General features: G+C 39.4%; 1 pseudogene across 1 annotated transcript; it reads right to left on the reverse strand.

The window, feature by feature from the left end:
• Nucleotides 1–3,382: 3,382 nt before the first annotated feature.
• On the reverse strand, nucleotides 3,383–19,389 carry LOC308045181 (arylsulfatase D-like; annotated as a pseudogene). The gene is made up of 10 exons: nucleotides 19,385–19,389; nucleotides 14,646–14,711; nucleotides 12,020–12,169; nucleotides 10,080–10,322; nucleotides 8,188–8,606; nucleotides 7,144–7,280; nucleotides 6,794–6,928; nucleotides 5,005–5,168; nucleotides 4,215–4,335; nucleotides 3,383–3,752 (listed from the first exon to the last, which is right to left on the reverse strand). The product of its transcript is annotated as an arylsulfatase D-like (transcript).
• Nucleotides 19,390–21,109: the final 1,720 nt, after the last annotated feature.

Raw genomic sequence — 21,109 nt, forward strand, 5'->3', positions numbered from 1 at the left:
AAAAATCAGTTTAAATATACATATTTACATTTCTCTGTTAGAGGCTGATTCCTTCTAAAAGCAGAGCCAGAGTATGTGATGAACCCAGTACTGGGCCCTAGGGCTTGTCCAATTTCCTTAGCTGTTAAATTACTGATTTCTAGTGGCTGGTGTTAGATTTATGAATTAAGTTGTTACAGAAATCTGAGAAAACATCAGACAGTAATTCCCTCTGTAAGCCAGTGCACCACAATAAATTACCATCAAGGCTACTAAAAAAAGTCAACCCCTTTTATAATAACAATGTGGAAAACAAAACCTTGTCTCACTTATTCTTCAGTCTCCAAAATCCCTCTTGCTCCTTGTGTCCTTAGCAGTCCTGATCCTCCAAGATGTGCATGGGAGGGAGCGAGCTGGGACTTGCTCCTTTTCTTCTCACGCTCCTAGTCTCCAGCACAGACAGTGCCCGGGACCACCATCAGCAACAGCCAAGCTGGAACTGTCACACAGGTTTTACATTAATTCCAAGCAGAGTACAAAGTCCTTATTCTTGAAAAACTGGCACAACACAGCTACTGCCTTTGCTAGAGTCGCTATCTAGTTAATTCAGTGCATATTTTTATAAAGCCTGCCACTGCTCTACTTCAGTGCCTCAAAAGAGATAATAAGAGCAATAATAACAAGAGGTTCTATAAATAATAATGGAAATAGCCCTGGGTTTTTTTTCCTCCCACCCTACTTTTCCACCCTTCCAAGCAGCTTCACGGGACTAGGTTGTCCTCCCCCTTTTCTTCTGTCATGTTTTTTCTTCATTATATTTTCAGGACAGGTAGACCTACCTGTGCTAAAGATATTAATTGCACTTTCCCTACACTCAGGAACTGAATGTTTAGTATTCCTCTCCCTTCCCTGCTTTTTTCAGAACTTAACTCTGCTGTAATACACTTTACCCTTCAAAAGGTCTTGAGCAATTACTTGGAGGAGCTCTTGTCTTTTCATTGCCTGACATTTCAGTTCTCCAAGTTACTTGAATACAGTGAATGCTGAATTTAACACTGTTCTGGAGAAGTCAGTAGGGATCAATGAGGTGGAAAGATGAAGCAGCTTAAACTATCAGACTCATATAATACAGTGGAAGAGATAACCAGGGTTGGAGGCAGTTTTTTATTTGTTGGCCTCCTTGCACTTATGACTATATTCAGTTATTTTTATAAGATATAAGCTGTCAAATTTGGCTCTTTTTGCTCACACCTATTTGACTATAACACTTACTTTGTATGACTACACAACAACCTTCAATATTTCTGCTGCAAATATTTTTCTTGAAAAAATACATTTCTCAAAAATTACATCACACTTTGGGAAAGGTGGATCTTTGAAAATCACCAGTAGCATAAGTATTAATTTCCAGTTGTCTTTGGTCCAACTTCTGACTAAACATTTCTCTCAGCCTTTCTAGACTGTTTACATCTTTCTCACCATGTGATCACCAATGAAGATGTGCCCATGCTGCTGCTGGTGTGCCTAAAATACCCAAATCAAACCCCGAAAACCCCCATCTTTAATTTTTTCCCTGATAACACAGCTCTATCTGGAAGGGATCTGGAAGGTTTGCACAAACCTTGCATCCTGTTCCTCACTACTACATTAGTGACCCAATACAGAGGTAACAGCTATGATGACTTGCTACCTTCAACAGAACTAAGCTTTAAACCAAGAGTTTTTCTAAACAAAAAAACAATGAAACAAAACTCATTTAAATGTTTATCTCTGCGTTCTAAGCCCTACAGTATTTATTCCTCTTTGGCTAATCATTTTTTTCACTGTGCCTGAGCACAGGAAGCTTCTCTTCACTCCGTGCTGCATACAGGCAAATTCTCTGCCAGCAAAACTACAATTTTTGAGTCATCGTGTGCTTTATACTACTTTCTATCTGGCTTATTGCACATGTCTGAGTACTAAAAGCAATCACTGGCATTCAGATAGTTCTTTCTACCTTTGACAAGTTTTCAGAGTGACCTTATAGTAGTGAAGACCAAAAATATTGAAAAGACATAAACAGAAATTCGAAAAATTGTTTCTATGTCACACATATAAAAAAAGACTAAGAGGTAAAAAGAAAATTGTTAATCAACTGAACTGGTTGAGCAAGTAAAACATTTGTAGGGGTATTCCTTGACGAGTGGGGGATGGGATGACAATAACAAAAAATGAGCTAAAATAATGTTTCCATTTACTCACCCCAACCTTCAAGTTCTTCAGAGTTCTAGCAGCACACTTATAATAAACTCTGACTTCATCTACCCCTACAAAATACTCAGTCATTAATGCAATTCAAAGCCCTAAAATCTCTGCAATTTCACTGCAAATTTCAGTGCAAAGTCATATTTCCTTAGAAAATCTGGCTTGGGTCACACCACTGCAGGATTTTTATTCTATTTCTGTGGGGTTTTTTTGTGGGGAGGACTTTTTTTTTTTTTTTAACTGCTATTAGCAGGACCCCTTTTTACAAGCTGTAGTTTGTAAACCTATGTATGTATAGTACTAGCAAATATTTTTGAGTATTAATTCCAATATTACTCTCAAATGAACCTTGTTTTTCTGGAACTGGCATTGAAACAGTACAAGGTATTGATCCAAATCATTTTTATACCCATCTTATATTCAATAAAATAGCTGTTTTGTCAAATTAGTAAGCACCAGGACCTCTTTCTGAAGAGCAAAATTCTTCTCTCTCTTTTGCAACTGTTGCAGAGTTATACTGGACAAATCCCTGAGATTTGTACTTTGCATTGTCTGTGATATATGTTATTGTCACCCAGCTAAAGCTGCAGATCTGTCCAAGAAACTATTCACAACCTCAGGATGATCCCTCCCTAAATGGGGTTCACTCTGTCTCGGGCGCTGCTCAACACCTTGACAAAATCACTGCAGTGATAACAGGGAACAACAGGAAACAATACTGACACAAACTACTATGTTTGGATAGAGTACAACCATGATTTGTGGAGCGTAGGGTCATGACTGCAAATATCTAGAGTTCTGTGCAAGTCTACTATTTCTTATGGCTGCCTGCTCAGCACCATACACTAGGCTTTCAGCAGAGTTCTCCAGTTGTCTTCTCCAAGGAGCCGTAAGTCAAGCAGTGTTTAGGCACACAGCTCTACAGCAGCCTCTTACATGCAAAAATGCAAAACCAGTCTCTGTTCAAGCCCTTTACCATACCAGACAGCGTTTCCTTAGACCTTTGGTGAAGAACGAAGGGGAAAAAATCTCCGATCAACATTCCTTTCCTTTATTGTCATCCACTTTGCTTCCCAGAGAGAGAAAGAAAACAATTATTTTCCAAAAGTTTGGTCAACAGAGGACTCAGTGCCACGTGACATGTTAGTAGACATCAGTCTCACATACTTGGTGTGATAAGGAAGGTGACAGCACACCAACAGAATGGGAATGTCCCACTGCATGGCTGTAGCCACGGTTTCCACACCACATTGGACAAGGAGAGCTGCTCTGGGACTGGAGTCAGTGTTCTGCAATACTTCTCTATGGCTTTTCCAATCTTCCTTATCACAACGTCAAAGAGGAGCTTGGTGTCAGCTGACAGAGATTTGGCTTCAGAAGGGTCTCGCAAGAGATCAAACAGCAGGGGAGAGTCATGATGGATCACACCTTCCCCAAAACACTGGCAGATTCCTTTTCCATAGCAAGCCCCTGCCCAGAGTGGGCTTGGAGTCATGGGGTCACATAATGAGCCTTCCAGACGGCTCCACCTGGCAGGAAAGAAATCTTATGGTACAACTACAAGACAGAAGAAAATACAAAGTGCCTTCAAGAAATAAGAGTACAGTTATTTACTGAGGAGATCTCTTCTCACACACTCTGTCACCTCCATTGCCACAAATCAAATCAGATTCTTTATTTAGAGTACTTACTTTGAAGATAGTAAACACCAGAAATATGAAGAAAGCCACATTAAATTGCCAGTGCAGTAGTACCTAGACTGTATTCCCACTCCATTTCCTACAGGTTTGTGACTCATAAATATTTATTTGTTGTAAGATGCGTTCAGCTAGCCAGAATCATCACTATGTCATGCACAACAATTTCAAGAATCTCAGAGATCAGTACTGATAAACACCCATCATGCAATAAATCTGTCAGTTAGCAAGGCAGCTACTGAAAGGAGAAAACTCATGTTTTGCATTTACCACAAAACAAACATTTATACTCACTGTCCTTCTGGTGCTACCACGCTACCTGCAAGTAGGACCCACAATAGTGAAACAGGAACTCGTGCTCTGCCTTTTGAGCTCTTCCTTGCAGTAAAGGCACCAAGTTTCATCCATCAATCACCTTAATGTAATGGGGAGGAAGGTATTCAGGCGAGGGCAAACCTGACAGTGAACAGCACACTTATCACTGCCTTTGCATTTACTGCACCAGTGTTTGAGACAGTGTACAGAATTAGTTTGGTCACATATTTAGAGCAGCCAGCAGACTGCTGAGCCAATATTTAAACTCCTAGATAATTATTATTATTTTTTTTTTAATAGCTGGGTCAAGTCATAACATTTAGCAATACAGAAACAATATTAAGAGCTTGGTCTAGCAGGACAAAAAAATTTATTCAGGAAATCAATAACAATCTCATAGTTGCTAACATTTAGCGATTTTCAAGGGAGTTTAAGGAAATCTGTTGAGGAAGAATGGCTTTAATGACTTCAGGGGATATTTGCAAGTGTCCATAGTCAAGTCAGTTAGTACCGAAACAACCTCAGCCATCAATTCTTTGCTGAATGAGGCTGAACCTAGCTCTAAAACTAGCACTTTGGCAGGAACAACTGCTCCAGCCACATCCACATCTGTGGGCATATCTATGAGAGTTTGCTCACTATTTTAAAATCTCAGACTAGTCTTGAGGCTAAAAGATATTTGTGGTATTCCCCAAGAATTATAAGAAACACAGTGACTTGTTAGTAGTTAGCTCTCCTATCAATCTCTTCTGTTGAAAACATCTCCATACCTGTCCTGCGGCAATATCCCTCTATCCAAATGATCAACTGTAGGAAAAATATCCATAAGACTTGCAGGTTCATCGATAACTGCGCCTGCAGGTAAAACTCTTGGCCACCTAAATACTCCTGGCACACGGATCCCTCCTTCGCAGCCTCCCATGCCTTTTCCACCTGAAGTGAAATGAATCAAAACATGGCAGCTCAGAAGTAAACACAAACCTTTTCATTGAATTGTTGCATTTCAAAGTACAAAAAAAAAAAAAGTGCAATAATACACTGCTTATCCAACAGATTTGACTCTTCATTTGCATTAGACTTCACACACTTTAGAAAGCCTCAAAATATGACATATAACTCATTAAAACCTAGAATGATAAGGCTTGACAAACTCTATTTCAACTTTGACCACAGGTGAGGGTAGGAATAATAAATGTACCTTTGAAAATCTATACTTTGAAAATCCTACTAATTAGTATCCTATATTAATAAACAGGAAAAAAGCCTCTTTATAGTCAGGGATCCCCTCTAAAATATGTGCCCTTAACACTTACATTTCCTTATGCATCTCTTCCTTTTTAAAAATTGAGATTTGGACCTGACTCTCTCAATTCTTAATGCAACACATCTTAACTCAGAAGCAAAAAATCTGAACCTATGAGATACCATATATGCTTTACTTCAAATGAAAGAAAAACATAATTTTCATACTTGCTACTAACAGAAACTAACCTAATAAAGCACCCTAGTACTGGGTGTATGAAGACAATGTTTACCTAACTTGTTAGATCTCATCAGTCATCATCCACAGAGAAGCACTTTCTCAAGTAAAAGCAGGGAGTCAGATGAAGGATTAACAGACCAACTGAAAGTCCATCTCTTTCATAAAGGCCAGCAATCTCCATTGCTCAGCAGCAGAGCATCCACCTCATTGGAGCCAAAATACCATGTCTTTGACCTCTGCTGTGCCCTGTAGAACAGCTCAAGAAGGTTTTGAAATGGAAGAAACCTTTTTCAGGAAAACAAAACCATCAGAATTTTGGACAAGAGGTAGATGATTCATTGGTGATAACAGAGCTGAAGCCCTGACACATTGTGACATGTTCATAAGAGGTCACAGAATGAGGTGGTCTGATGTTACAGGGCTATTTGGGTAGATGGGAGAAAATGCAATGAATGCTTATTGTTTTGACTTGAAAATACCACTGCACTGCTCAGCAGGTTGAAGAACGATTCACAACAGAAAGGAATGAGAAGGAGATAAAGAGCAAGAACCTCTTAGACCACCAAGACCATTTGGATTTTATGCCAATCACTGATTTTAGGTGGAATATAAAAGCATGCAGGGAATAAATTGTTGCCACAAGTCATGACACAAGTGCCCTCACTCTATTCTGTATCAATTAGCTGGGCAGCAATGATTTCTGGAACACAACGAGAAAAAGAAACAAGGAAATTAAGACATAGTCCTATTGTAGAGAGAGGGGAAAAAAAAAAAAGTGAGACAGGCACAAAGACACAGAAAGAGAGAAAGAGAGAATTCAATATGGGGAACTATCACATTTTTTCCTGTAACTCTTAACTGAGAATACCAAATGATTTACAGGTACAAGAAAGAAAATACCTTTGGCAAGAAGATGTGCAATAATGCAACTTTACTGAAATAAAAGGCGACTTTAAGAGTAAAACACTTCTTAGTTGCATAAAAATGCAACTAATTCCAGCCTTGATAGCTTCAGCCATGCAAATTCATTATGTTTCTGATTCTAAATTTCATGTAAATTCAGTGTTTTTCCTACCTTTATAAACACCCTTTCAGCCACCTCGCTGGGCAGATCCATCCTGGGCCTCCAAGTGTCCTCCATGATCAGAAGCAAAGTATGTGAAAGTATGATTTTTCAAACCTTGTTTGTCAAGCGAATTCAGAGTTTTGCCTTAAATTTAAGAAAATAGATAGCAAGTTTCCTATTAACCAACTAGAAAGATCAAGCCACATTTATAATGTTTCAATAATAATCTTTTGCAATGCCCTAGAAGAAGCTTTTAAAAGCTTAGATGTCTGTAGGCATTTTGGCCTTATATTAGTTTTCTGGCTTTAAAATTCAGAGGTGTATATGTCTGAAACAAATCCTTCATGAAGAATACTTACCCACCATCCAGTCCATTTCTTCTACATTGTCTCCATATAAACCACGACAGCTCTTCCCAAGAAATTTTGCCGTGGTAAAGAGGGGAGTGTGAACATGTAAAAAGGAGACAAAGAGGAGGAATGGTCCATGCTGGTTTCTTAAAAATAAACCAAAAATACAAATAATTTGAGTTGTGCATTTGGAATATTTTGAAAGATTTCATATTCATCCATGCACAGACACACACATTAGATCTAGACTGTACCTATATCTTATGAATCTCCATTGATCACAGTTGACCGTTTTCTTTTTGCATTAAAAGCGAGCAAGAAAAATCTTTTCAGCCAGATTATTTTCAAATTCCAATTTGTAAACTGGCATAACATTTGCACAGTGCTTAAATGAATCAGATGCCTAAGTCTGATGCCTTTCTAATTAAATGCAATTGGATACACTCTCATATTCATGTGACTTTTCTAAGATGGTCACTTAACATTTTCAGTATATTTGCTTTTACAAATGTTAAGAAAATAATAGTTATTTTTCCCTGTTTTACAGAAAGACATTTGATGCAGAGAAATATTCTAGAAGGCTGTGCAGGTAGAACTTGAATCTGGAAAATTAGTGACCTTACTTGGCTTCCTTCTCAATCCATAAAAATAGATTTAAAGTGTTTTGAGATTTGCATATAAAATAATTTTGTGCCTCATATGTATTTCATCTACATGTTTTGTAGGATTTATGAAAAAGAGCATAAATGAGGCTTGTAGAGTGAAGTGTAAAAATTAGCTGGTCAATCTTGAAGCAAATACAGTAATTACAGATTCCAGAGCATAGTGAGATGGTCAGGTATCATTTGGTTAAAATCCATCTCACTTACTGTAGCTTCCACTGTGAGACAGTTGCACTTAAAACTGAAGTGCACTGTGTTTTTAAACAGAGAACTTGGATATGAGTTTCAAAGCAGTTGTCATGATACAGCTCTAGTTACTGGAGAACAATACTGTGTTCCAAGTGCCCAGAACATTCTGGTCCCTTTAAAGAAGCTACAGACAAACATTTACCTTTCAATAAATGACACCACTTCCTTCAGCATGAGAGAAGCAGTCCTCTCTAACCTCATGGGCTGCTCAGTGATATTGTGGTTCCTCATTAGAATACAGTTCCAATACCGTACAAAGCTGTAACAGGAGTACCAAGAAATGAAGAAAAGGCTGCCCGCCAAAGTGAAACAAGCAAGTATCTTCCAGCAGATGGAAATCAAAGCAGTCAATTTTCCAGCAGTGAGAGTGAGCAAGAGCAATTATCTGACTGTAAAGCCAAAGCCTAGCTTGAAGGGCTACATCCAGCTCCAGAGGTTGGTTTTCTTGATAGTTGTTTAGAAGTGTGAAAGGCATACCATAAAAGCAGTCAAACCCATGATTTAAAGGATGATGACAATGATCATTGAAGGATTCACAGTTTACACCTTGATGCCACTGTCCTGAAGGTGTTAAAGCATGGAAGAAGTTAGAACATTAATGCAGATGACTCAAAAGGAGCCCAAGGTAGCATCATCAGGATCTGTTTGGGAATTAAGCAAGCCATTCAGTTTTTCAACAGAGTATTGATGCATTCTCCTGGTGCACAAGGATACTGGGTGAAACCAGTGCCTGATCAGGTGAATGTCATACCATAAAGGTGATAAACAGAAATTTGCAAGACATGCAGTTCCTCAGCTAGGGTCACATAAGGATGGGATTTAATTAACTTTCAACGAAGATCAAGGAATTAAAGTACTCTGACTCTCTGGCTGCTTAGATACATTTCCTTCCTAACTTTCACTCATTTACTTGCAACTTCATTTTAACATAATGTTACAAATCCAGTAAACTTTTAGTCAATGTTAACAGATATCTTGATCACCAGACCCAGAAAGATGATTTCTCAGGCATGTCTCAACTTCATATGAAAAGGAGAAAAGGCTGTAAACCAGCCTTTCATTCTATCCCTGCCCAAAATAGAGCAAGCAGACAAAAGCTCTTGTCTGCTTAGAAAATGTGCTGGATCAAAGGACTCTGAGGTTTGCTGGGTTATGTGATTGCCAAGTAATTACAGACTCAGCCAGGAAGACTAAAGTTCATTAGACTGCAATTCAATGCGACCACATCTATTTCCAGCACTTGGAGATGACAATGAATTTGGCATAGCTGGCCCCAGTCCCCCTGGCTTTAAGGGATACAATGCTTACCCTACCTATCCCTTTATGTGAAGGGATCCTTTGTGGGCGTGTCTGTCACTTGACAGTAGTAAAAATGAATGGAAGATAAAAAAGAGACTTTGCCAGTTGGTGCTGGAAATATTTGGTAAAAGAATGATGAACCTTGAAATTGTTGAGATCTGACCAAAGTTACAGACAGGAAGGTGCTCTTGGACAGTGTTTCCTTGACGTCTTGCATTTTGGCTTCATCTGAGGAAAGACACCATATCATGCCCCTTTGAGACCTCATGAGACACCTGTGCTTCATCATCTCCTCTGTGGGTACAAACTTTGTTCCTTTCTTTCCTTATCCTCTTTTGTTTCTCTGCCTCTTGCCTCCTAAAGTCAGACGAAATACTTAAAGACATTGTTTTCTTTGGAAAAATCTCTACATGACTGAAATTCTCACAGTGGATCCGCCTTTGGGAAAAAAAAAAAAATCTTAGGCCAAGTAAAATAAAGGCTCATCCATTATAAACATGAGGCAGTTTTTAATTCCTCTTGTTTTCAGTGCCCTGTACAGGCATTAGCATTGCCTTAAAACTCTTCAGACTGTGGTATTTTCAGTCTTCTTGCAAATAAGAGGGATTTTCCCTCAGCTTGTCGAAGAGGATTCGTAACTCTGACCAGCTGACCATTTTGGGTGAATACAATCCTCAAACTCCCTTCATATACCCAGTTCATTCTTCAAGGTCACACTGAAACATTTCCCCTTACCTATGAGTCCAGTGGTATAGCCTTGTTGCTGCAGCAGCCTGGCAAATGTGGTTTCATTAGCAGGGAGCCCTCCTGACCCAACGTTCCACTGCAGCACCCGGTAGCTGTTACTGGATGCCATCCCTGATGGAAAAAGCTCAGGTCACTCCTGTGGGCCTCTTGCTCTCTTCCAGCAGAGGCTGGGCTGTTCCTGCCAACCTCCATGCCAAGAGTTCACCCTGAAGCCAGAGCTCATCACAAGATGTAAAGCCAAGCACATCTTGTAGACAGTCACACAAGTGTGTCCAAGTACTTCAGGTAGCCAAGAGTTCTATTTCAAAACAAATACTGCTTGGCACAAGTTTTACCATCAAACTGATAATAAATCAGTGATGACAGTATGTAGTAGGCTTTATTTTGTGCCTGGTCCCTGCTTTTCATCTAAAATGATAGATAACAGTTGCATTTCCCTAGATCAGAAGGATGTTGTACGATGTTAGGCGAGATACAATTCACCCAACATACACGCTGATTTTGCAAATAGCTCTCAAAGTAGGCACCTAATTTTCCTGTACAATGCCTGGTGGAAGTGAATATTAAGTCCTCCAAAAGGCACCTATGGTGGGTGGGGAATGGATCCAACACTCCATTTTCAGCCGAGTATTTTGATCTTCTGTACTATGTCAGGCTAAACATGAGGAAAAAATGTTTTACACTGAGGGTGGTGAAACACTGGCCCAGGTTGCCCAGAAAGGTGGTAGATGCCCCATCCCTGAAGACATTCCAGGCGTCCTAAAAACATTATCAAGTTTAATAGAAGGAAGGCAACCTGAAACTTATTTTAATAAATTACTAAGAAGAATTAGAGCTTTGAACAGTTCCTCAAAAAACAAACACACACTTCTCTTTACATATTCCAGGACTGATATAGTAATAAGTTTAACACAGTGAGTGAAGTGGGTTGTAGCCACTGGAGAATCCATTTATCAGGACACAGCCACAGAGTGCACTTGACAACACTGAAAATAAACCTAGGTGTTGTTAGTAGTGTTTGGTTTGAAAATAAAACTGAAATGGAAAGAATTACCTAAGAAAGGCTAATATTTTCCTATTCCAATACTTCCAACAGATCATTTTTGCCAGGACATTTAGACCCTGAATTCAAAAAGTTAATTGAGTCAGAGAATCTTACAGGGTATCTCAAGCTTCTGGAACCAAGACTTTCTGTTCCACGTTTTTAGCATGAGCTATTAATTTCATAATACAGTGGTGTCTTTACATTGTTACATTTGTGTGGGAGCCTAGTTCTCTCACAATAATGGACTACAAAACCACAAAGAGTGAAAGAGTCCCTCCTCCTTCCATCTTCACCACCAGCAGAGGACAACAAGAGTTCCACAACCACATTTCCATTTCTCTGTACAACCCCACCATCATGTGAGAGAGCTGCACCCAGAGCATGCCAAGAAAATGTTTGTGCTCCACATGAGTCGAGGCTTTTCAGATGTGCTCCCAATGCACATTCAGTTCTGCTTTGCCTTTTTAGTTTTGAAGGAATGTAACCACTAGTTTTGAAGGCACATAAGCACATAATGAATTATGTGGGTAGGTCCATGAGTGTGGATAAGAGTGGTTTGAAGGACACGACAAGCAATTGGGTGAGGGATTCTGAAAAGAACTGGGTGAATAGAATAAGGCTTAACTATGCATGAAAAGGAGCAAAGAAATTAATGTATGAGAAGGAGAGAAAACAGTAACCATAATAATAAAACACATGGCTGGAGAGTTAGCACATGGAGCAGATGGTGGGAGGAATTCCCAGAAAGAACTTTAAAAAAAGTACTTAAATACACAGTTACTAGAGACCTGGATTAAGATATTTCTTCTTTTATAATTAGGCTTAATTACCCAGGACCGGTATTCTATAATGTTAAATATATTGTACCGAGAGAACTTTTTACCTTGTGGTATTATTGCCATAGCAACCTATATCTCCAATGCCAAGATCATCAGCCAGAAACAGAATTATATTGGGTTTATAGTTCATAGCTGCACTCAAGCCAAATGTGTTCCAGAACAAACATGAAGTCAGTGCCATTAGGAGACACCTCCTGAAACACAACAAAATAACTTTTTACATACATGACTTGTAAGGGTTGGAGAGTGATGAGATCACTCTGGTCAGAGAGGCTGCAGTAGCTTTTCTGCAGCCCAAGAAGCAACGACATAAATGAAGGTTGTCATCTTATTTGTTTGCCCCAGGAATTTTAGGCTTCAGTCAGTGAGACAGATTTCAAAATGTATCAAAAACTTCAAAGACCTGAGAAAAACTAGCATTTCTAAGTTTCATAAATTCTGTGAAAATTCAGGTTACGTTCCAAAGTCACTCTAGCATTTCTTGAATATCTAATCTCCAGTGAATAAAGCAGTTTTAATTATATTTGGAAGGGAAGTGAAAAAAAAAAAAAAAAAACCTGAAGAAACTCTCCCCTCTAACTCAAAAGTACTTGAACTTGAAGCCATCTCCTCTACCACCATTCTAAGGTGCCATACCAGTATCAACTATAATAAATATCTGCTGTAAAAACCAGAATTCATATTTTTCACATACATAACAGACTTTATAGATAAATATGCCTAGAACACTTGAAGCCACATGCTTCTCCAAGTAAGTATTGCTTATCAATAGTCTTAAAATCTAATCATGGAATGATTTTTCACTTGCACACAGTTATCAGTGCAATATATATCAATTTTGCAGGACATGGGGCAGCAGCAGCTCTCCAGCACAGACTGAGAAAGTCCTGCAAGTCCTTTGAGGATTTGCAGTTTTGGTGTGAACAATGTTTCAATGAACAAGCAGCCACCACTTTTAACAGGAAAACACAACACACACACAACTTTCTGTAAACATGACTGTGAACTCCCAGTTGTAAATAAGTAACCAGTGGCTATGGGGGTTGAATCATCCAAGAGCAAAGTTCCAGCTGTTTGTTTTTTTTTTATACATTCTACAATTTAGAGAGTTGTGGTGAAGCCTTGTTTTAGAAGCACTATGGGCAATTTCCATCTGTCTACTTGGATTACACAGTTTAAGAAAAGGAGAATTTTCTATTTGCCAGTGTCATATCTCCTAAAAGTTACAGGGCACTATACTGGTACAATGAATCCTTTCAGACCACTAATGCATTCAGCTAGAGGTGCAGGGGGAAGGTCTCTAAAGGACTGTGGAAATACGCAGTCCCCAACAGCCCATTTCAGGCATCCAGGCATTTTTCTCTCCAAGCTGGGGACAAGAGTAGTTCTCCCCACCTCCTTCTGCTACATTAAAAATGGAAAAGAAAAAAAAAAAAGGCAAATGATGAAATCTGCTTTTACTGATGTCTGCGGCCAGATCCTAACACCATGAGAAAACAAAGTGCTGAGTGTTGGATATTTGCTGATCCCTGTGGTAATCCTGCTTGTGGATTAAGATGGGGTCAAGGACAAATTCCATCTTGGGTAACCTACTGCTTAAAGTTCCAAGTCCATATCCTAAGTTATTATGTAGAATTATTGTACATTATAAAATAACTATGCCTACAGCTCCAAGTGATCATGTTTCAGCAATACAGGGAGGAAGAATGCAAGAGAATGTTTAGCTACTAAGCACCAATAAAACTCAAAAAAAAATAGGGTTGAAAGAAAGTAGAAAATAAAACATGCATATAAATACATGTGTGTGCATATTAATAAATATTTTCAGAATTATCTTGAAAGATATTTCTGTAAATGATAATGTTAAAATCATAGCCAGAAACTCATCTCATTGTTTACAAACACAAAGGCATTAAATAAGTGGGTAGTTAAGATGGCCATAAAAATAAATAAATAAATAAATAGATAAATAAAGACAATCACAAAGCAGCTAGTATTACTAAGTGATTTTACAACATCTGCAGAACATTAGGAAAATACAGGTAACTTTTAAATAAAAGACTTGATTTGGATGTACACCGTAGTTGAGCTCCCATAGCTTTATTGACAAAGCTCTTCTAAGGACAGGTTAGAAAACACTGGCACTGGCAATCAGATGTTGAAAAAAACCTACTGAACTATCAAATTTGGGGCCTGTACTTACCTTAGAGTTATTTTCTAAGGTGATACTGCTGTGCTTAATGCATAACTAGAGAATTGCAGCATTACGAGCTTATAGCAGCCTTCTGTTCAAGAAATCTGCTTTTTCTACAAGATTTAATGGAGAAGTTGTATCTGTGTAAGAGCCTGGCACTGTTTCTCTTAAGGGCTTGCACAAAGGGAGAGACAACTTCAGAACAGTGTGGGGCTCACAGTCAGGGAGGAATTAAAAAAAAGCGTGAGGAGAAAGGGGAAGAGAGAACAACATGATTTTTAGTAGAGTTCAATTTCTTACATAGGGGTAAGGAAGGGAACAACAAAGACTTAAAGCAAAGAAAGCATCAGGAAAACTGATTCATTTGAGCAGAGGGTTGCTTGGGAATAAAAAAGGTAGGTCAATTCAAACTATGCCATTTTAATTCTGTGAAGTGGAAACAAATACATACAGAGAGGAGCCAGAAATGTGTTCACCTGAGCAGAAAGGCAGCAGCGGCTGTGCAAGGCAGCGGTGCAATCATCTCCTGGTAGGCAGCAATCCTGAAAACAAGTTAAGCTTATAGGAAGCAACAAATTGAGCTGTCACAAGTGTGATATTGGGTGAAAAAAAGAACTCCATCACTCCTCATATTTCTTTACAAAAGAGGAACTACTGAGATAACTTTATCTGAAAGGCATGTGTACTGATGGGATCACACTATGTACTGACCAAAAGTAGACTACTTTCAAAGTCAAGTTTAAGTACTGGAGAAGGGCAGAAAACCACAAATGATTCAAAAGTGGGAAGAGATGTTTTATTTTGAGAGAATAAGAGCTCAATCAAGCACAAGACAGTAAAAGATGAATTAGTGCATAAATTCACCTTGAGAAAACACAGGTCTTAGAAAGCTCATCAATTTTGCTGAAATAGAGCAAGTATTTGGAAGGTGAAGTCAGAGAAATAGAACTCACACTGTGCAAGCAGGGCAATTTGTTATTCAATCATATTTCGAAGAAGACTACAATGTCATCATGACTGTGTACCTTAAATGGAAGAAAGAAAAGTGTTGTAAAGAAACACAAGTTATGTAACTCTGTAACGGGCAGTCAGCTGAAATTTAACAGTTCACAGTAAACACGATCAGAGCAACAATTTGATATAAACTTCATAGTATCTTCCCCAGTAGCCACTTCATGAGCCATCTTTTCCTCAGCTACTGAAAGCAGCTAAATTAAAATAAAATTCTAAGACTCTTATATAAAGAGTTCAAATAACCTGAAGAAAATGGCCCTTGAGGATTCTGCTTCTCATCATCATTCCTTTTTAATTTCCAGGTTGCTCTTAGTTCTCACGCTAATGAGACTCTCCAATAGGTATTTTTTTCTGGTTCATATAATCTCAAAGTAACCTTAAAATACTAATTATATAGATTGAATGGTCTTTGCATGGACAAAGGGGACTCTGAGTACATGGGATGATGAGTTGTTCTCAAAAAAAGTCACACCAAAGGATCACTGGAGGCAATTGTGGATTCCCCAAGGTCTAATTGAGTGGATTATTTTCAAGCTGATAGCAAGTAGAGTCTTGCAATTTATCACTGCTGCTGCTATTTAATTTCAACTGATGAGTTCTCAAAAGTCATTATTAACTAAAAACATTATTATTTCATTTACAACCAAAAGTAAACATCAGTTATTCAGTCTAGTACCTCCACATAAGTCATAGGACTCTATAATAATTCGGTCTAAAAATTTCTGCAAAATGATGCCAAATCCTACAGAGCCATGAACAGCAGGAACTGGACAACAGAACTTTGTCTGGACATATTCCTCTCAGTTGAACAATTTTAATTGCCTGTAAACCTTATGTGGCAGAATGCAACCCCTCCCCTCTCTCCCCCTCTCTGCCCCCACTCTTCCCCTGCCTCCTTCAGTATGGAGGAGTGGGCACATCTCCCTCTCTCCCGGCTACTTGAGGTTAACAGCTTCTTTTGTTTGGCCCCAGAGCACCCTGACCAGGGTCATTAGCAATGGTAGGGAGTGCCGAAGCCGCTGGGTGCCTATGCCCAGTGTGGGGGGACGTTTGTGGGGGGCAGAGGAGCTTATACAATGCCTACAGTCAGGTCTGATCAGATTACAAAAACGGGATTCTTGTCGAGACTCTGCCCATTGTCGCAGGTCTCTCGGAGCATGAGCTTAGCCACTGCCGCCAGGAGAGCCCCCTCCTCTCCGGGATGGAGACTGTGCTTACCTCGCCGCCACGGCTGTGAGTAAAACTTCTCGCAGAATTGTGAGTATATTTATACTTTCTGTGCACATATGCATGTATAACTCTCCGTGCTCCATGTGAGCACGTGTAAAATTAATCCTCACAGAATCGCGGGTGTATTTTCCTCCCGTGGTTCCACGTAAGCACGTGTAATATTCCATGCACATTTGCACTTGTAAGTAAATTAACTCCCGCAGGATTGCAAGTGTATTATAAATCTACCCTTGCGGAATCGCGAGGGTACACTTTCCGTACTCACTACGAGTACGTGTATCTCTTTAAAATAATCCTGCACCGTGTTTAGGCAAGCATGTACTTCTCCGGGACTCAGGGCCGACTCCGGCATTGTTTTGGGTGAAGCCACGTGCATGTGCACTGTGAAACGCCTGTTGTATTGGTTGCTGCCCCTAAATAATTTTCCTCATCTGATATCCGAACCTTTATTTAAGTCACTTTTGGAGTGCTAAAACCCTGTTTCTCATTGGTTTAATAAAAGTTGTTTTGGACCCTGTTGTCCCTTAAATTAACCTCAGGGTAATATTCCGTGACATCTTATCCAAAACTTACTGTTTTCTGCAGCTGATACTACACACGACTGCCCTACCCCTCCTTTCTCCAAATTTGTTAACCATTAATGAAGGCTTAATCGACTTAGAATACATTTCATCCAATCTGCCAGGAATGTCACAAAGCCTGCAGCTGCCTCAACAGTCCCTTGAAAAGATTTAGCAAAACAGACTTTTTCTTGGTTTATTAAGTGGTTGAATCAGGTGATCCTAACTCAAATGGATTGTAACAACTCCAAGTAGCATTACAAAGCTTTTTCTAGCCAGCTGCCTGCTGCAGACTCTTCCTTTTTTTTTTAGCTTTACTTTATAGAAAGCAGGCTCTGCAAGCCTGAAACTACTGGATTAGCCCCTTGTTTCCCCACTACAGCTTGGCTCCAGGCAGTTCCCTCAGCCTCAAAATATTTCACTTGTTGAACATAGTCTGAGACTAGAATCTATACTTCATGAAGTCTTACTCAGAAGAAAAAAGACAAACTTTCACTTCAAAAATACTTATCAAAGCCAGTTGTATCTCATGTTTCACCCTCATCCCCAGAAGACTGGCAACACTGCTACTTGCTCTTGCAATCCACTAAGAGTTGAAAGAAACTTCTTATTCTTAAAAGTGTTAAGAGAGGTACAGCTTCAACAGAAAAATTTGGAATAAACTCTTGTCCGTTCAGCAAAAAGTCAGTAATTTGACACAGCAAAAGAATTTGCTTTCCTTTTGTTTTCCTTGTCTAACTTAAGATAGTGAAAGAAATTACTTGCAGACTGACACAAAAAAGAACCAAACTCCCGAAACACAACATCAAAAACAAATCCTAAACCACTGTTTAAATACAACAAAAATGAATTATAAGTATTCGGACAGACATTTTCAAGTAATGCATGGAGATATGTTGCTGTTTAACTGTTAGGTGAAAGTAAACACTTTCTGCCTTCTATAAAAATATACTACATAACAGATTAATCACATTCAACAGTATATCAGAATGCAATTTAAAATGTGAACTTCAGCTTGCATTATGAGTCTGAAAGAAACACGTACAACATTCCAGATGCATCACGCTGTTCCACCTTATTGTCACTTTCCTCCTCTCTCATACCTTCCAGGCATCCAGATGTTCAAGAAGTGAGAGGCAACAAGTGGTGAACAAGTGAAATAAGAAAGAAAAATCTTCTAGCTGGTGTGAACATAATCACTTGCTCAGTGCTTACAGCTGGTGAGCCAGGAACAGGAGCTGTTCATCAACCATAAAGCAAGAGATGTCCTTGCAAGAAAGGTAAAAGCCAAAAATCAGGAGATACTTAGCTGTTTGTCTTTTTCCCTGCCCATTCTGCACTCTCAAGGAATCAACTGCAACAGTGCTCAGTGAGGGGGATATAGTTCTTACAGACCTGGATAATAACAACAGTTGTTATCTGTTATCATGATTATAGCATTTTATTACCACTTACTGTTGCGCATTGTTAGTAACCAAAACTCTCATGGTAAGCAACCCAAATTTTTTAGTTTATGATGGCTACCTTGTTCTTGCTGCTGCACAGCAGCCCCCCGCCTTCAGAGCAACAGCAAAAGGGAATAGTCTGACCCCAGGCTTTAAATTAACTCATGCATTTTCACATCATGATTAACACTCTACGGCCTAAATGATCTAATTGTGCCTTTGACTTCAAACTATGCAGTTAGAAACATGCAGCTTTCCTTACAGCTGGGACAAGGGTAGAAAATTTGAGGCAGAAACAGGGCAGACAAATGAGATAAAAAGAACAGCAATTAGGAGCACAGCTACTAAAGAAGCAGTGAAGATCACATGGAAGCAGATTATGCTTTCTGTATACCATTGTAAAGCCGCAATAACTAGCAATAATAATAAAATCAGAATACCACCTAACCTTCCAAAAACTGGAGCTTGGTTTGAAACGGTGAAGAGGACAGAAAAATGGATTGTTATGGTAACCACCTCCCTTCTCTCCTCCCAGGCCCTCTAACCCTGCTCACACATTGTTTTTGCTATTTATGAGCTGGTGGAGCAGCTGGGCAGGAAGGCAGAAGCTGGGTGCCCTCGCAGCTGGAGCTTTGCAGGGGAAGACATGAGTAGGTGCAGAAGCAGGTCGCTGCCTAAGGAAAGAGCTCCGTGGGGTAAAGTTCACTGCTACAGTTCAGCTTCCCAAAAAAGCCTCACGGGAACTGGGCTGGACGCCTCCTGGGACAGCGCTGGCCCTGGGGCTGCTCCTGCCCAGAGCCCCCTGGGCGGGGAGCGGTAGCAAATCCACACTGCTGGAGACGTGTCAGCCTTGTGTTAAGGGTGTAAAGTAAGGAAGAAAAAGTCCTCATGAAGGAAAAATAGAGATGGTTTTCTTTAAGAAAACCCAAACAAACAAACCCCATCAAACCCTAATCTTTTACTTACTCCATTCTCACTCACTGAAGGAGCTTTGTTTTCACCTTCTTCTTTGTCTCAGGCTTTCTGATCTTTGCTTCGAAAGATAGTTTTTCCATAAAGCATGGCTTGTGTATCTGTCTCAAGAGTAATTGGTGAGTATCGGTCTCCTTTAAATATCTTGCTAAAGGCATGTCATCTTGCCTGCTGCAGGGGAGGGCTTCTCTGCCTGCTCCTGGTGCCAGGGGCTGAACAAGGAAGAGCTGTTTTAAAGTAGAAGCTGGAAATACAGCTCCTATAATAGCCAGGGCCAACAGAAAGAACTTTAGTGATCATTGAGTGTAAGATCACGGGCAGTGAGACTGTAGACTACATCAACCCATATGGAAAAACACCCTATGGATGAAAACAGGAGAGCCATAGCTAATGCAGAGGGTGAGCCAACTAACCCTCTTGAAATCAAAGAAGATCAGTCATCATAGTGTCACCTTCGTGTTTGCATACCAACTCTGGCAGCCTGGCTAACTCCCAATTATGTTATTATAGTTCCTCTATCTGTGAGTGCTCTGTTTTGCCAATGCAAATACTCGTGGTTGCGCAGTCTGGCTTGCCTCGCAACTTTGCAGACCCATGGGGGCACCAGACCCCTCTTTTTACTGACTCCATGTGCTTATGATGTTTTAAAAAGAGGATACAAATGTGTCATGCTGCAATCCATTGAATAATGGCTTTATTTAAAGACAGGAAAAAGGGTTGAGGTTCTTGGTGTGGACATATCATTGAGAATCCTAAATTGCTCAGAGGCCAAAATAAATATTAATATAAAACACCATGGCAAGGTGGAGAAAACAATCAGAACTTATTAACTAGACACTGATATTATAAATACATAATCACTCTGAATAACATGTAGATCACCAACATAAAGGATTAACCGAAGACTGGCTTTAAATTCAGCCTCCCTAATCATCCAAGCTTAATGGACAGACCAGTTGCGCAAAGCCTAAACATCAGTTTTTGCAGGACCAGTATTTTCAATCACAGAAAAAGTCAGCAAGTGCCAAAAAAGGGCTTTTTTGTGAAGGGGGGTCCTTGTTAGCACAGTCTTTGTTGCCACATATAGACACCCAATTCCAGACCAAGACCCTGTCACTCAATGCAGAGACAGAGAATGGGCAGCGCCCCTAAGTGTTAGACATTAAAATGCATAAACTTGTTTTTATATTTTAAAATGTTCATCAGCAGTCAGTGCTCTTCTGAATTTTGAAGACTGACAAGTAGTAATAAGGTTAAAATGGCATTTGTCTATCAGTTGTATCAATATTTGAAGAGTCTCATCTAGCATGACTTAGAATCAGAGCGACTGAGCATACTTGTATTGGTACACTTGCATATTTTAACAACTAAACAGTCATTGTACTTGAAGAATATGCTTGTATAAGGTATTAGGTACTTTAAACAAAATGTATTAGTTATAATCAAAATATGGTAGTTATATTATTAATCTTACAGTCAGTAGAATAACAAATTAGTTTGCACTTCAGCGGATATGTGTTGATTTTTCAGTTATGATTACAGATGCTGTGATAGCATTTCTTGACATGTGACTGGGAGACAAAGGCAAAAAGTTTAAAACTTCAAAGACAGTTGTGATTTGCACAGCAGGCAAGATTCCCTGGCTTTTGATCCCTTTTAGAAATGAGTGTGGTTTGTTATTGTGGCAGCTGCCCTAAGCAGTACTGCCAGAAATGGGAA

This window comes from Nesoenas mayeri (genome assembly GCF_963082525.1).
Source record: "Nesoenas mayeri genome assembly, chromosome: 1".
Classification (NCBI taxonomy): domain Eukaryota; kingdom Metazoa; phylum Chordata; class Aves; order Columbiformes; family Columbidae; genus Nesoenas; species Nesoenas mayeri.